The 16,077-nt window shown below is 37.1% G+C and overlaps 1 protein-coding gene across 1 annotated transcript in view; it reads left to right on the top strand.

The window, feature by feature from the left end:
* Nucleotides 1–16,077, top strand: part of LOC150109763 (putative sodium-coupled neutral amino acid transporter 11) — a 459,145-nt gene that overhangs the window by 175,620 nt on the left and 267,448 nt on the right. The window lies entirely within an intron of this gene.

Raw genomic sequence — 16,077 nt, forward strand, 5'->3', positions numbered from 1 at the left:
CATCATTCTGAGATACTGGATACATTATGGAAGTGTCCCACATGAAGTTATTTGGGCCTAGTAAATTTTTCTGTCTTTTGACTTACCTTTTAACTTTATGCTTTTTTGTTACTAAAACTCACTAAATTTAGTAATTCAAATGAACATCTTTTTTGATTCCATGAACTCATTCAGTATATGTATAGTAGGTAAAAACTGTTTTATGTGAAATAGAAGAAAGCTTTATTGCATTTTATTGTGGTTAGATTCTATTCTAGATTTTTTTTTTTTTAATTTTATTAAAAACATAAATTAATTAAATAATTTTTATTTTTGAAATTTTCAGAGAAGGTGGAATGAGATATATTGTATTGACATAGCCAGGTTAGAAGAGGTGGATTAAAAATAAAGAATCTGAGAAAAAAGGATAATAGAAAGTGAGTCAAGTATAAACAAAAAAGTTGTAAAAGTTACTAAAAAAACTGCTTACATAATAAGAAGTGTTGATCAGGCTGCTTGTGATCTGATCACTTGGATATTTGGAAGCAAGGAACCTTAGAGAGGATCCAGAGGTAAGTGACTGTCTTAGGACCTTGACATGTTGGTAACAAGGAATAAATTGAGGGAATGTATTATGAAGAACTTGGCAGAGAAGAACCTCATCAGATTCATAATAATGTTTTACAGTATTAACGACACCAAGAAAGAGAAAAAAAATATTAAACTCACTGATATTTCACTGGAACACACCATTTAAATTGTAACTGACAATAGACCTAATGTCCTTACATGGCACTCTCTTTGGGTCATTTTTAGACCTGATAGCTTGAGAGAACTTAGACCATCAGGCCTTAAAACGATGTTTCCCAGATCTCAGGTAAATTAATGCAACCATACTTGTTGAGGTTAGGAGAGTGCTTCATAGCTGATGCTGATTCTAAAAATATTTTCTTAGGCCTATAGTAATTTCTATGTAGTGAAGATGTTTTCCTCCATCTGATCCTATGTGAAGGAATATCAGGCATCAGGTGAAGCATGGTCTGCCAATCTCAGTTTGCCATACAGATAATTGCAGATGTAATTATTGTGTTCTTCAAGGTGGATTTTAACTGATCTACCAGTCTGTCCAAAGTAAGCCAAACTGTAGGCACAAGGAATTTTATACATTCTGGGATGTTCAAGAGGATGCAGTTGATCTTCAGGAGAACATATGAAGGTAGCTAGCTGAATGAAAGGTTTGAAAGTGACATGGATACCCTATTTGCAGAAATCTTGTGCTATTTTTTCTGATGTATGCTTAACATATGGGATGGGAATGGTTTTGTTATGATTCTATGTATTTGGTGTTCAAAGGATAGCAGGTGCAATATTTTATCTATTTTGTACTTTCTGTAGCTATTTGCTAAAAAGGTGTTACAAAGGTCACTGAGCTCAGTTTCAAAAGCTGTGTCATTTGAACAAATGGCCTTGACTCAGTAATCAAGTGTTTTCAGGATGCCATACTGGGATGGGTGGTGGTGGTATGTGAGATGTGTGATTGTGGATGTAAATATTTTCCTGTATGAATATTTTTTCTGTAAATGGAGAAGGATAATGAGCTATTGGGAAGTTGAGTCACTAGTGCATGTAAAAAGGGAAGACAATTGTAACTTTCTGTTTCTGCTGTGAAGTTTATCTTAAGATGTTGGCTGTTAAGATGTGCCAAAGTGTATCTAATGTGTCTGGATCATGGGCCAAACTGTTGGTTTAAGTGTGGTTGAGTGTTCAGTTTTCAAAATGCAATATATATTTATAATGAATATAAATATTCGTTATACAAATACGAATATTGTATTTGTATTGGCACAAATACAATATTCCTAACTTACCAGAGGATCTCTACCAGAAAAAAAAAAACATTTCCACATTCACTTTACAAAAACATCTGCAACATATCCAAAATAAACGATGTTCATCACCACTTACAGACATCCAAATCAGACCTCCTTCTCTTAACAGAAATCCAAATTGTAGCTACATCATCTTCAATGCCCAAATTATAATCTTCAGAATTCATTTCACCACAAAGTTGGCACCTGATCCTTTGTACATGCATGCCTGACATTGCCTGCCAAATTTAGAATTCCCTGCTTTTGATCTCCTCTGGTTGAAAATTTCTTTGTCCCACTTAGTACCATCATCTGCTGCATTTACTGGTCTCCAAACTCTGAAAAATCCCAAAGACCTCTTCACCTTCCTCTCTATGAAACTAATCCATTATAATCCAGCTATCCAAAAAGCATAGTCATCGTCCTAGGTGACCTGAATGTCCTGCAATGCCAAATGGCTTTCCTTCTCCAACACTACCAATCAAGCTGGATGTTTGTGGAAGTTTTTGCTATAAACAGTTGTCTAGTCAAACCATGCAACTACCTACCTGAATTCCATATAATCTCCTCCATGTTCCCAATGATCTTTTATTTTTTTTTAACTAGTTCACCTTCCAGATACACTGAGAAATTACCTCTCCTCTCAGCAACTAAGTCTACAATCTTATGCAAGTTTTCAGTCTCACAGAATTCTCCTTCTCTGACCACACCCAACCTTGTGTCCTTTGGTACTACAAAAGTACCAAGTGGATTGACCTTCGGAACAACTACTCTTCTTTTCCATGTCATGAGTATTGCTTCTATTCTTCTGACCCAGATACCTGTAAGCGAGTCACAGAAATTATCCACACTAGCATGAAGGCATTCATCCCTGATTCCATCCAAAATTCTCATCCACTTTCCAAGCCATAGTTCATCAGAAGATGTATGAAAACAGTGGAAGAAAAACTTCACCAGAGGCGGACTGCCTCATAAACCCAAGTTTCATATTCAGCTTATGCAGCAGCATGCAATAAATGTAAATCAATTATCAGCAAATTCAACTTAAAGCCAATAGCAGAAAACTTGTCTCTTATCCAAATAGCAGCCATGCCTTCTGGACCCTTGCAAAAGCCACTGAATGCAACTTCTGCTCACCTGTGCTCCCATCTCTCATCTATCCAGAATGGCACTACTGTTACAGCATCCAAAGAAAAAGCTGACCCCTTAGAATCACTCTTTTCTTCTAACTCCTGCATGCACGAAGAAGATAAATCACCTCCTTCCATACTAGCAACTGAGCACCATATACCTCCTGTGGTCTTTTGGCAGAAAGCATAAGAAGAATATTAGACATGCTGAATACTACAAAGTCATCTGGTCCTGATGGCATCTCTTATTGTACTCAAATGTTGTTCTTCAGAGATAACACCTGTTCTCTCTCTTGTTTCTTTAATCTGCTGTACTCGGCTGCCATCTATTTCATCTCATGGAAACTAACATATATCCAACCCATTCCAAAAAAGAAGACAAAAGCCTATTGTCTAACTACCGACCACTTGCCATAATCTCATTCCTCTCCAAATAATAGAGAAAGTTATTGGTGGTCAACTTCATTACCTAGAAGCTCACCAGTTAATCAGCAACTACCAGTATGAATTCCACCAATCCAGATCCACGATTGATATCTTAGCCTAAATCACTCACCACTGGACACATGCCATCGAGAGATTCAGAGAAATGTGCACTATCTCCCTTGACATTTCCAGCACTTTTTACTGTGTTGGTATCAAGGCCTATTTTGCAAACTGCCTTCCTTCAGTCTACCTGCCATCCTCTGGATAGCCAGCTTCTCCTCTGGTCGTTCATTGCATGTCATGGGTCGATGGGACCCTCTCTTTCAGCTTTGCCACCAATGCAGGAATGCCTCAGAACTTTGTTCTCTCACCTACCTTCTTTCTCTTATACATTAATGTACTCTCAATCACTACAAATCCTATCCATAACTTTGATGATGATAGCACTCTTCATTCATCCTACTCCTTTGACAAACCACATAGTTCCCAGACTTCCCTTACATCTAGATCATCTGAAACCATTGCCTTAAATACTGATCTCCATACCATCCATCAGTGGGATAAAGGTAACCTTCAATGCTGCCAAAATGCAGCCCCCTTTTCTCTTGCAAAATAGGTCTCAGCTCACCTTCTCTCATCCTCAGTAATACACACATCACCAGACAGCTTCCTCAGCTGTTGATGTGGTGAGTTTTACACCCACCCAGCTACTAACCCTATATAAATCCTAAATCAGCCCATCCATAGAATACTATTCACATATTTAGGGTGGTGCACTTAGAGCCTCCTTAAAAATTCTTGGTGCTGTCCAGAGGAGAGCAATTCATCTCATTAATGATCATTCCTTCACTGGCTCACTTCAATCTCTATTACAGACAGTGTTTCAGCTCTGTCTCTTCTACAGGTACTTCCATGTTCCAGTGAATTGGCAAACATCATTCCTCCACTTGCTGTTAGGCCTGTTAAAAACAAGAGCTGCAGCTGTTCAATGAGCTTGCAGTTGTACTGCAAACTAATTGAACTCTTCAATAACATCTCCTTTTCCTCATTTATTTGATCTACCTCTGTCCTCTGGAACAGCCTTCCCCATGATGTGTTTCCCAACAGTTTCAACTTACAGCTCTTTAAGAGGAATGTCAATAGGTTTTTTCTTTCTCAACCCTTATCTGCACCTCCCACATAGCATTGATTGCTATAGGTTCTTGTATGTGTGTTCTTATATAATAAAATAAAATAAAATAAAAATGGTAGTGTCGATAAAATATGCTGGGAGATAAATTTCGCACTGTGAAAAAACATCCAATACCAACATATTGATCTTTATACTGTAGAGTTGGAATGTGTTCCTGCTCTTATAGTTTACCAGTTTGCTTCTAACAGTTCCATTTAGAGCAGTTCTTCATCAATCCCATCTAATGAAACAAATGGTAGCAAGATTCATTGCTCCAGAATAGTTGTCTATAGTGCAGTTTTTTGATTTAGCACCTGCACTTATCATGAAGTATGAGCTCATTATCATGTTTGAAACTGTTCCATGTACTATTTTCAGTTCAAACTGAACTCGGTGCCTGCACATGTATCTTCCTAGGAGACACCCTTAATCTACATCATTTGTGTGACCTCTGTTTGCATGTTGTTTTCATTGTGTGCATGGAATATTCTAATTTTTGACAATACGATGACTGAAGAGTCACTTCTCAAGTCCAATAAGGTAACTTTGAATGTTTGTATTTGTATTTTATTGATAGACATAGTGAGTGCATAGCAAACTGAGAAATCCAATCTTGGCTTGAAGGCATATCATAGAATCCTGTACCGATACATTTTCTTTGTTGCCATGGCCAGTCAAAATAGTTTCTTCAGTAAGTTCTTGCAGTAGGTGTTGAATATGTAGTATCTAGTTCCATTGCACAGTCTTCGTGTGCTTAATAGTATGACAGAGATCTGTGTGTGTGTGTGTGTGTGTGTGTGTGTGTGTGTGTGTGTGTGTGTGTGTGTGTGTGTGTGTTTAATAGTAGTATTAATGGAATGATCACTGATAGTGGTGTTATCTATTCATTAGATTAAGGGTGACTGTGAAAAAAGTGTGTGGCGCTAGAGTTGCAAGTGAATGTAGCAGTAGATTTCAGCTGTGCGAAAGAAAGTGTTTTTAATTAGTGTATAGTGTGGCTTTTTATTGCAAATTGTGCTGCATTTTTTTTTTTCAGCACAATTTGCAATAAATTCTTTTGTTTTGTTTTTTCAGTCTGGATACAAAGTCTCCTTCAGTAGTGTTGTTGTTGTTATTGGAATTTTTGTTGTTTATATTGTGTTTTGCTACTTGTTTGTTGTTACTGCTTCTGAAAATGGCATCTGTAAATAATGGTCTCCAGGAGCTCAGTTGGGAATTTTACATTTTTCACCTGTAAAGCACTTCTGTGGAGAGTTGATAACAACAATATGTCTACCTAGAACATCTCAAACATCTCATATTTTTTCTCTTTGTTCCTTAAAAAAACTGCTATATGTATGCACCGAAAAATGTGAAAGATTTTTCACATTTCATTCTTCATGTTTTCATCTGTGGACTGTTTGGCTGAACAAGAAGAATGAAAACGTTAATGTATGTAAGAAGTGTCTAGATAGACTAGAGCGATTAGGAATGGAAACAAACAAACATCGGGACCGTATCAGAAGAGTTTCGGCAGGAGTTCATGAAACTGAAAAGCGACCTTCATCTCTTGCAAGAGGAATTGGAAGTGATCAGTAAGGAGGTTCAGGATATTAAGACCGAGTTAAATGTGTTGAATAGAGAAATTAGGACTGTGAAGATTATTTTAGCTGAAGTAACTAGAACAGGTTTAAGTAAGGGAGAGTCTTTGATGAATGATGAAGTAATGAATAGTATTGAAGTGATTGGGAGTCAACAGAATGAAAGCACAAGAGGTCTATAAGATATGAGATGTTGTGAAATTGAAGGAGTAAGTAAAAGAGTGTTGAGGGAAAGTAATGAAATTGAGAGTCATGCTGAATAGTGTAGAAAATGAGGCTGTGAGTGACTCTTGTTTGGGTTTGAATGACGTTATGAATGGTATAATATATGGTTATTCAATGATTAAGGATAATCAGAGCGGTATGCCTGAAGAGTGTTTGTCTGGCGGAACAATAGAGAGAATGACTTTAGCAATGAAGAGAAGGCATGATGCAGAAAAGATGATAGTTATGGTGGGTACAAATGACCTGAGTGGTAGTATTTATCAGGTAGGAAAAGATTTAAGAACATTGTCAGATATCATGAAGAAGAATAGTGTCAAAGGGAGGATAGTGTGTGTGCTGCCTCGTTTTGACAATTATGAGTTAAGTAGATGAGCGATGATAATGAATAATATGATTGCAAGAATGTGCAAAAAAAAAGAGGTCTGGAGTGTGTTTGAAGGCAAAAGCCAGCTGTATGCAAGAGATGGGTTGCATCTGAACGTGGAAGGTCATAAGCATTTGAAGAAGAAGTTACTGTTACGAGCTGAAGTAATTGGGCAGGGAAATTAAAATTGAAAAGGTTGAGTGTAAGAGGGAGAAACTTATGCAGTGAATGTATATTTGTTGATCCTTTTTCACAGAATAATTTGAAGAATAGAGTAGATAAAAATCGGCGTAAGACTACTGAAATTAGTAGAATGTATATCAGTTCTAAAGCTGGTACAAGAACTAAAGGGAATCTGCAATTTTTGTATACTAATGCAAGAAGCATTTGAAATAAGAGGGAAGAATTTTTCACATTAGTCAATGCAATCTCACCAAAAGTTATAGGCATTAGTGAAACTTGGCTGTCAGCAGATGTGGTTACTAGGATTGAATGTGATGGGTACAGTATTTTCAGAGAGGACAGAGAAGATAGAACAGGGGGAGGAGTACTGTTGATGATAGCTAATGAGTTTCAGCCAAAGAAAGTAGTATATCAAGAGGAAAGATGTGTGAATGATAGTTCATTTGAGGTGGTCTGTGTGAAATAGTGACCAACGCAACCAAATATACGGTTGATTGCTGCTATAGGCCAGGAGGTACAGGGGTGATATTGAACTCGTGCAAATTAGTGCAATGAGTGCAGGGTTAGCGATTATTATGGGGGATTTTAACTATGGTGATATCAGTTGGAAGGAGGAAATATCACATGGTAAAAAGGAAATGGAATTCATACACCGTCTAAGAGAAATTACTTGAAACAGCACATAACTGAAGGGATTCGTGGTGTGAGTGTGTTGGATCTGGTCATAGGTTCAGAGCATATACATAAGTAAGGTCTATCACCTCGTTGTCTCCAGTTGGTGAGAGCGATCATGAGAATGTGTATTCCCATGGTCAGGAAGACAAACAAGGTAGGCATTAGATGGATGTGTAGTATCATGCTTGATCTGCAAAAAAATAAAATGCTATGGAGAATTTACAAGGAGAAAGGCGATCAGTGCACCCATGAGCAATACAAGGCTCAAGTTAGGAAGGTTACCAGCATAGTAAGAAAAGCTAAATCAAATTATTAGAAGACCTTAGCCAAGGAGATCAAGGGTAATTCCAAAGAGTTCTTCTGCTATGTGACAAGTAAAAGGAAGAATAAATTTGGAAGGATTACCTTAGTGGGTGCTGATGGTAGGTGTTTAGATGACTGATTCAGATGTAATAGTAGTTACTGAGTGATCACTTTTCAAACGTCTATCACCCAAGTGAGGATATCTCTGTACCTGTAGCAATAACTAATGTGAGAACTTTGCATCCCAACTTTGCATCATCAGCAAACAACTGAATATCTCCTTTCAAGTGATTTCCTATATCATTTATGTTCAAATTAAACAATAACGGCTCAAGCTCAGAGCCCTGAAGCACACCACTGGTCACCTGCCTCATCCTGGACTCTGCTCCTCTATACACTACTTTCTGGTATCTCTCTCCATGAGCCATTCTCTTATCCATATCACCAGTTTAGTAACCATCCCCATCCTCTAATTTGCACAACAGTATTCCATGGGGGTGAGGGTATCCGTCAAAAGCACTAACAAAATCCAGAAGTATCACTGTGCAGCCATTTCCCTTATCCAACTCAGATGTCATTCTATTATAAAATAGTTAATAAACTGCTAAGGCAGGATCCACCTTTAAACAAAACTATGTTGGCCGCTATAGAGTATCATATTCTGATCCACCCATTCTTGAATTCTGTCCTTAACCAACTTTTTCAATAAATTTACCATCACTCACGAGATGGCGATTGGTCTGTAATTAACTACTCAGAGCCACATTTATGCAAAGGAACCACTTTGCCTTCCTTAGGGACCACATTCCCTAGGGACCACACCAGAGTTCAAACTTAAGTTAAATAACCAAGTAAGAGGCGTTGACAATTTCTTTGCACATTCACGCAACACCCGAGCTGATATTCCATCTAAACCAGTATTTCCCAATGTTTTTTGGATCATGTCCAACCTCAATGCCTCAAAGATTTTGATGCCCCTCCCTCGCCGACAATGGTGAGTGTTTTGAGTATATAATAAAAAAGTGTAATAAAAAATCAAGCTGATGTTGAGAGTTTGCAGGATGATTTAAATAAGCTGGCAAAATGGGTAAAAGATAATGGATATCAGTTCATTGTGGAAAAGTGTAAAGTTATGCATTGTTGGGATTAAAAGGTTACTAGCTGTGTACCACATTGATGGAATAGTACTCCAAGAGATTGATGAGGCTACGGACTTGTGGGTGTTGGTGGATAGGGAGATGAAGTTCAGAGGGCAAATTGCTAAGGTCCAAGACTGCACATAGGATTACTTGGTTATTGAAGAACACACTAACATCCAGAGATAAAGAGGTTATTATTCCCCTTTATAAGGCATTGATACTTCCACATTTGGATTACTGTGCTCAATTCTGGTCACCTGGATTCCTTGGAGATAAGGAAGTTGTGGAGAGGGTTCAGAGGAGAGTGATTAAGTTGGTGAGTGATGTAAAAAATGCTCCATACATTGATAGATTGAGAGCTTGTGGATTGCAGAGGTTGGTTGATAGGCGGAGAAGAGGGGATATGATAGAAACATTTAAATTACTAAAAGGTTTTTATAAGATTGATGCAGGGGAAATATTTCAGCTGTGTGATAGTGATGGAAGAACAAGAGGTCATCCCTGGAAATTAAGGAAAAGTGTGGTTAACAAGGGTGTGAGAACTAGATTTTTTGCTTGGAGGGTGGTGAATGAGTGGAATGCATTGCCTGACTCAGTTGTGAGTTCTTCATCTGTAAATGAATTCAAGAAGAGGGTATGATAGATATTGTTTTGATAGTTTGGGTCTCCTACGATGAGTCTACTTACTCCATGGAGATATCCGTAATAATAAAGAAATGCATGTGTGGCATGGAAAGCTTCGGTACGAGGATCAAGTTCTGCTTTGGATTTTTCAGTGGATTGCAAAAATTGCTATATGTATCTATTAAAATATGTGGACTGTTTAGTTAAATGAGAAGAAGGAAAGCATTAACATATATGAAAAGTTTCATGATCGATTAGAAATGGAAGCAAGAGTCGGGAATGTAGTAGATGAGCTTAGGCAAGAGTTAGTGATAATGAAATATCTGGGAGAGGATACAACATCTAAAGAAGAGATTGGCTGATGAGAAGGAAGAAGTTAATATTACGAAGAAAGAGTCAAAGGATAGTCGTATATCATTGGGTGGAACACTTCACTGGTGGAACAATGAAGCAAATTACTGATGCATTGCAGAAAAAGAAAGTGCAGGCATCAAAAGTAACACTTTGCTCAAAAGCTTCCACATTTCTCCTACAGAACAAATTTCCACTCGACATTACGACCCTCTTTGTCAGCTTACTACGTTCCGGTTACTTCGTGTGGCAAAATAAATTTTACCTAAAAAAAGAAGGTATGGCCATGGGCTCACCACTCCCCTACCCCTCCCAATTGCTAACTTTTATATGGAAGCTTTTGCGATTCCTTTATTCTAAAACCTACAGTGTGGCTTAGATACATTGACGATGTTTTCGTTATCTGGCGACACGGTCAACAAACATTAAACGTATTCCTTAGCCACCTGAACAAATAACATGAATGCATCCAATTTACTATCAAATTGAAAATCAGAACTTGCTCCTGTTCCTGGATATACAATATACACTGGTCATATGTCTTCCCTCAGGCAGTCTATCCTTCACGGTTTACTGCAAATCGACACATACTGGCTGATATATACATGCTAACTCATATCACTACTGTTATGTTCCTATTCTATCTTACGATTTTGTGTTTGTCTCACAAATTGCCTTCGTCTATATTCTTCTAACTTCTACTTTCAAGACATCACCAAAATTTCTACTAATATCTGAGTTATTGCTCCCCGTAGTATCCCTAGTATTTGTATTTTAACTGCGCCCTTTGGGATATTTAGTTTAGGATATTTTATACATAAACAGAGAAAAAGAACTCAAATATCAGAAAGTGTAACTATTGCAGTCGTGACACTATTTCTTGTTACTTAACATTAATTCCTTAAACTTCCCGTTTCTTAACATTAATTCCCCGCGTGATTAGGCTCGAATGTTTCTAAGCGGTGCATTGGATTAGCGATATCAGACAACTTTTTTATCATTAAACAAAAGGTTTATTATTTCTCTAAACATGGTACATATCAAAATACTCAACTAAATTACTTACACACTAAAATTAGCTTAATACAAGTAGTTGGGCTATGATTCGACAAAAGTTACTACGATCATGCCGCCACAAAATTTCATACAAAAACATGAATTCACTTAACATGGATAAATTAGATTACCACACACTATTAGATTATTCAACTTCAAGTACACTAACAAAATCATTAACTACTCTAGCACATACTTATGACAATTTCGATTCTCTACACATCACACTAGGCATTCAAATTCCTCAGGCTACTTGGTTACTCAATTCACACTAATCCAACTCAATATTAACAAAACCATTTACTTCATTAACACACAACTATGTCATTAACTCTCCTTTTACAATATAGTAGGCACTCAAGATTCTTAGGACAGTTAATTATTCACAAATTATCAACACTAGCTAGCTTACTTTTAACACTCTCTATCAAATTCTAAAGTCCTATTATAATTTCTCCCTAATCACTTTAACAGTTCCGTATTAAGACAATAGTACCTATCACAAACAACTTCTAGTTAACATAAGACAAACTTCACAATACCTTTCTTTAGCTTCACTTACGGGCCTTTACCTTCTACTGATCGAACTTACTTGCATAACTTCTTGCAATTCAGGGCTATATAAACATCTGCGCGGTCGGCTGTACTATCCGAAACGAGGACATCGACATCTTCACAGTTTCCTATGACTCCATGGCATATTTCGCTTTCTACATAGGAATACAGGAATAGCTTTCCCGCTCACCTTCGATTCCTTGTTGTGGCATGAGGATATAAGCCATATCTCTCCACTCAGGAACACCGTGAAATCCACTAGAAAACCAAACTAAAACCACCGCGACTATCCAAACGTTTCTTCTCCTCTGGCAGAAAGGCCTAAAGCCTCCTTGACTATCTAAATGTCTTCTCCTAAACCCAAAAGAGCCTACTCCTTGAAAAAAGCCCCGTTTGGGGAGGTTACCAACCCTTTTATAGCTGCTCCCCTAACGGCGCCCTTTCTTACTTCTTTTTCCCGCCTCCTACTTATTTTCCGTCTGTCTACCAATTGGGTAGCATTTTGCCACCATACATCATTTTGATTGGCAACTCGTAATGAAGTTTCTATTCGGGTATAGGCCCTAAGCGATATTCCGTTATTTCTCTTGTTAGCCTCTATCTTAACCCCCTTTTAAACCTTTTCTCAGAATTCTACTTAATGCTTAATCTGTAGCCTCTTACATAGCGTATTTCTTTTATACTTATGTACTTAACTCTTTCATTCTTAATCGCATTACTATATTAATTCTTAGTTAGCTACTTATTTAATACAAATTTCTTGTTTAGTCTTAATACATTCCTTTCTTTTGTTATCTTAACTATACAATAGACCTTTACATTTCATTCAATTTGTACTGGATGCAAGAATATTTTATTAATTAAATTATTCCTTTTATGCAGGGGTTTTTATTTATGTTATTTATTTTTTATGTTACACCATGATAACTGAGGATATTATATTCTCAAGATATCAGGTGTAACACTACCCACCGCAAAAATTTGGAGTCATAAACACCCTTGAAAACAGAGCTATAACAATTTGCTCTAATCAACAAGCCCTTAAACAAGAATTAAGATTATTAGCAACACATTTATAAATAATGGCTATAACAAAAATACTATTAATAAAGTTCTTCATAAAACTTCATCAAAAAAAGAATATAGATTACAGTAAAACCATAGCCATTCCATACATTAAAGGGTTATCAGAAAAAATCAATAGAATCCTACACCATTATAATCTCAATGGCACTTTTAAACCACCTATAAAATTAAAAAATGTATTCAACTCCTCTAAGGATCCTCTCCTCCCATTGGCACATCCTGGAGTTTATTGCATCTACTGCACCTGTAACTTACCTTATATTGGTGAAACTGGACGTACAATCTCTATACATAAAAAAGAACACAAAAGACACATTAAATATAACAATTTTGGTGAAGCAGGCCTCTCATATCACGCTCTCAACACACTACACGAAATTGATTGGAAAAGTACCAGCTCTTTACATCATACAAAAACCTGGTATGAAAGAAAATTTAAAGAAGCCTGTGAAATTCTGATTAACCACCCTAACCTCAAATAATGGTGGCATAAAAATTCCAAGAATTTGGATAGCAATATTCAACCTACTTAGTATCTAGCATAGTTTAGGACTCTTAAGCAATTTTCAGCTTTTATTGGAACTATTCCATACCATTTGGTTGAAATTTATATGTATAATCACATTTTTTTTTAAATTTTATTTTATATATAAACATGTTGCTCTCCTTTAATTTAATTTAATTTTGTAATTTAGCTCAATTTAATTTTGTAACCTAATAGATAATAATAGGACCCGAGCTTTGATGTAGCAAAGTTTTTTTTTTTCCACCAGAGGTCAGGCCAATAATAGTTGTAATGGTTGGTCAGTAACTTTAGCAAACCATGTAGATTGTAGTGCAGCTTGTTTCTCTCCAGATGCTCCAGATGATGACCTTGATATGAAGGTCGAAACGTCAATTAGCAAAGATTTTTTTTTTCCCACCAGAGGTCAGGCCAATAATAGTTGTAATGATTGGTCAGTAACTTTAGCAAACTTTGTAGATTGTAGTGCAGCTTGTTTCTCTCTAGATGCTCCAGATGATGACATTGATATGAAGGTCGAAACATCGATTCATTTTGGTTTATATTAAACTAAAGTTTTACTTTATGACATGGTAGTTGTCTCCATAATTTTCTATAATGTATTCTGATCACCATGTAAGCATGAAAGAAAGGAATCTTTGTCTCCACTTCTCTGACTGTTGTTTGGTCTCTGAGTCATACTGATGAAGCCATGTCTCATCAAAAGTCATAATGCAAGCCCAAAAATTTGCACCTGATATCTCAAAATGACCCCAGATCCCTTGAGATGACAGCACATGTTCTGTCTTTTAGTCAACATTCAAACATTTGGGAACCCACTTCACTGAGAGCTTCTGTATGTCCAGATGTTGGTGGATAATGACTCCAACTTGTTCCCTGGATATTCCCAGAGTCTTTGCAATGCTTTTGGCTGGTATTTGTCTATCACCAAGGATCATGGCATGCACTGCATTGATGTTTTCAGGTGTGATCTCTGTGGAAGATCTTCCTGACCTGGGGGGGGGTGCATCTGTTGTCTCAGGATGTTTTATACTTGACCACCCATATGGCAACTGTCAGATATTCTAGGGCACAGTCCCCTAAAGTCTCTCACAAAGTTTCATGAATCTCAGTTTGCAGACTTTTCTTACAGCATGAAAAAGTACTTCTGTGCCTTTTGAATTTCTTTAGAACCTCTGACATATCTTATATATCTTCATCAGGAGAATGGTAGTAGGTCATTGGAATGAACCTTATGAGAACAGGTTGAATATTTGTGGGTTACAGAAACTGGTTGATAGGCAGAAAAGAGGGGATGTGATTGAGACATGCAAATTACTGAAGGGTTATAATAAGATTAATTCAGAAGAAATTTTTTCACAACGTCTGGTGATGGGAGAACTAGGGGCCATCCATGAAACTGAGTAAGAGTCTAGTTAGCAAGACTGTTAGAACTAAGTTTTTTTCTGCTTAGAGAGTAGTGAATGAGTGGAATAGGTTGCCAGAGGCTGTGTCATGACTGTGAATGAGTTCAAAGCAAAGTATGACAGATACTGCACAAATGTTGGATAGTTCTTGACATGATGTATAGGGCCTCCCTCGATGAGTCTCAGGACTCCTTGGAATTGCCCCTAATAATATCTTAAAAGAAAAAGAACAAATTATTATTACAATTTGATGAAACATTCGGTTAAAGTGTTTTAAGATATGTGGTTATATGAGTTGTTTTAATATCATTTTTGTTCTAGGTGTTTATCGGGACTTTTCTGGCCCCACCTCCCCTCCTCGTATATAGTATATTGGTTATATGGATCAGAGATTGGCTCTCTGAACAATACCAGCACATTGTGTATAATGGAACAGTGTCTTAGAAAAGGAGGGTAACCATTGGCATGCCCCAGGATTCTGTTCTTGGGCCCCTGATGTGTAATTTGTTTGTAAACGATATATCTTGTGGACTGACTTGGGGTCTTCACTTGTTTGCACACCAAAATGCAAGGTGTTGCATTTTGGTGTGCAGAAATATAAAACTGTGTACTATATTGACAGAACATACTACAGGAAGTTTGTGAGATTAGAAATTTGGGAGTGATGGTTTACAGTAGACTGAAGTTTAGAGGGCATATTGCAAGTGTTGCAAAGACTGCACATCATAGTGCTGCTATGATAAAAGAAATACTCTAACATGTAAGGATAAGGAAGTGGTTGTGCCACTGTATAAGTCACTGGTCAGACCACAATTGGACTATTGTGCTCAGATCTGGTCACCTGGTTTTCAGTGTAATGTGGAAACATTGGAGAGGGTCCAGAGCCAAGTGACTAAAACAATATCAGGACTTTGGAATTCTGGCTATGGAGAGAGGTTGAAGAAATATGGATTGCAGAGTTTGGTGGATAAGAAGTAAAGAGGTGATATGATAGAGGCATTTAAGTTAGTGAGAAGATTTTATCAGATTAATCTATATGGAATTAGAAAAAGAGTAGAAGGCAAGAGGGGAAGAACCAGAGGTCACCCTTGGAAGTTATGTAAAAGTGTGGTGAAGAGGAATGTGAGGAGTAGATTTTTTACATGGAGGAGTGTCAGTGAATGGAATTGCATTACCAGAATGTGTTGTTAATGAAATGAGTGTTAAGGATTTTAAGATTCAGTATGATATATATATTGTCAGTTGAATGAACCTCCCATGATGAGTCTGCTGACTCCATGGAGGGTGCAATAATAATATTAAGATAAATGGAAAAATGATAGGCATAGAACAAGAATTATGAAGAACTGATAGGCATAGAACAAGCTGGTTTCCTAGGAAACTATTCAACAATAGACCAGATTTTCACATTGCACCGACTAGCAGAGCTCAGC

This window comes from Typopeltis vanoorti, chromosome 1, assembly GCF_054136105.1.
Source record: "Typopeltis vanoorti isolate ZY-2024b chromosome 1, IOZ_Tvanoo_1.0, whole genome shotgun sequence".
Taxonomy (NCBI): Eukaryota; Metazoa; Arthropoda; class Arachnida; order Uropygi; family Thelyphonidae; genus Typopeltis; species Typopeltis vanoorti.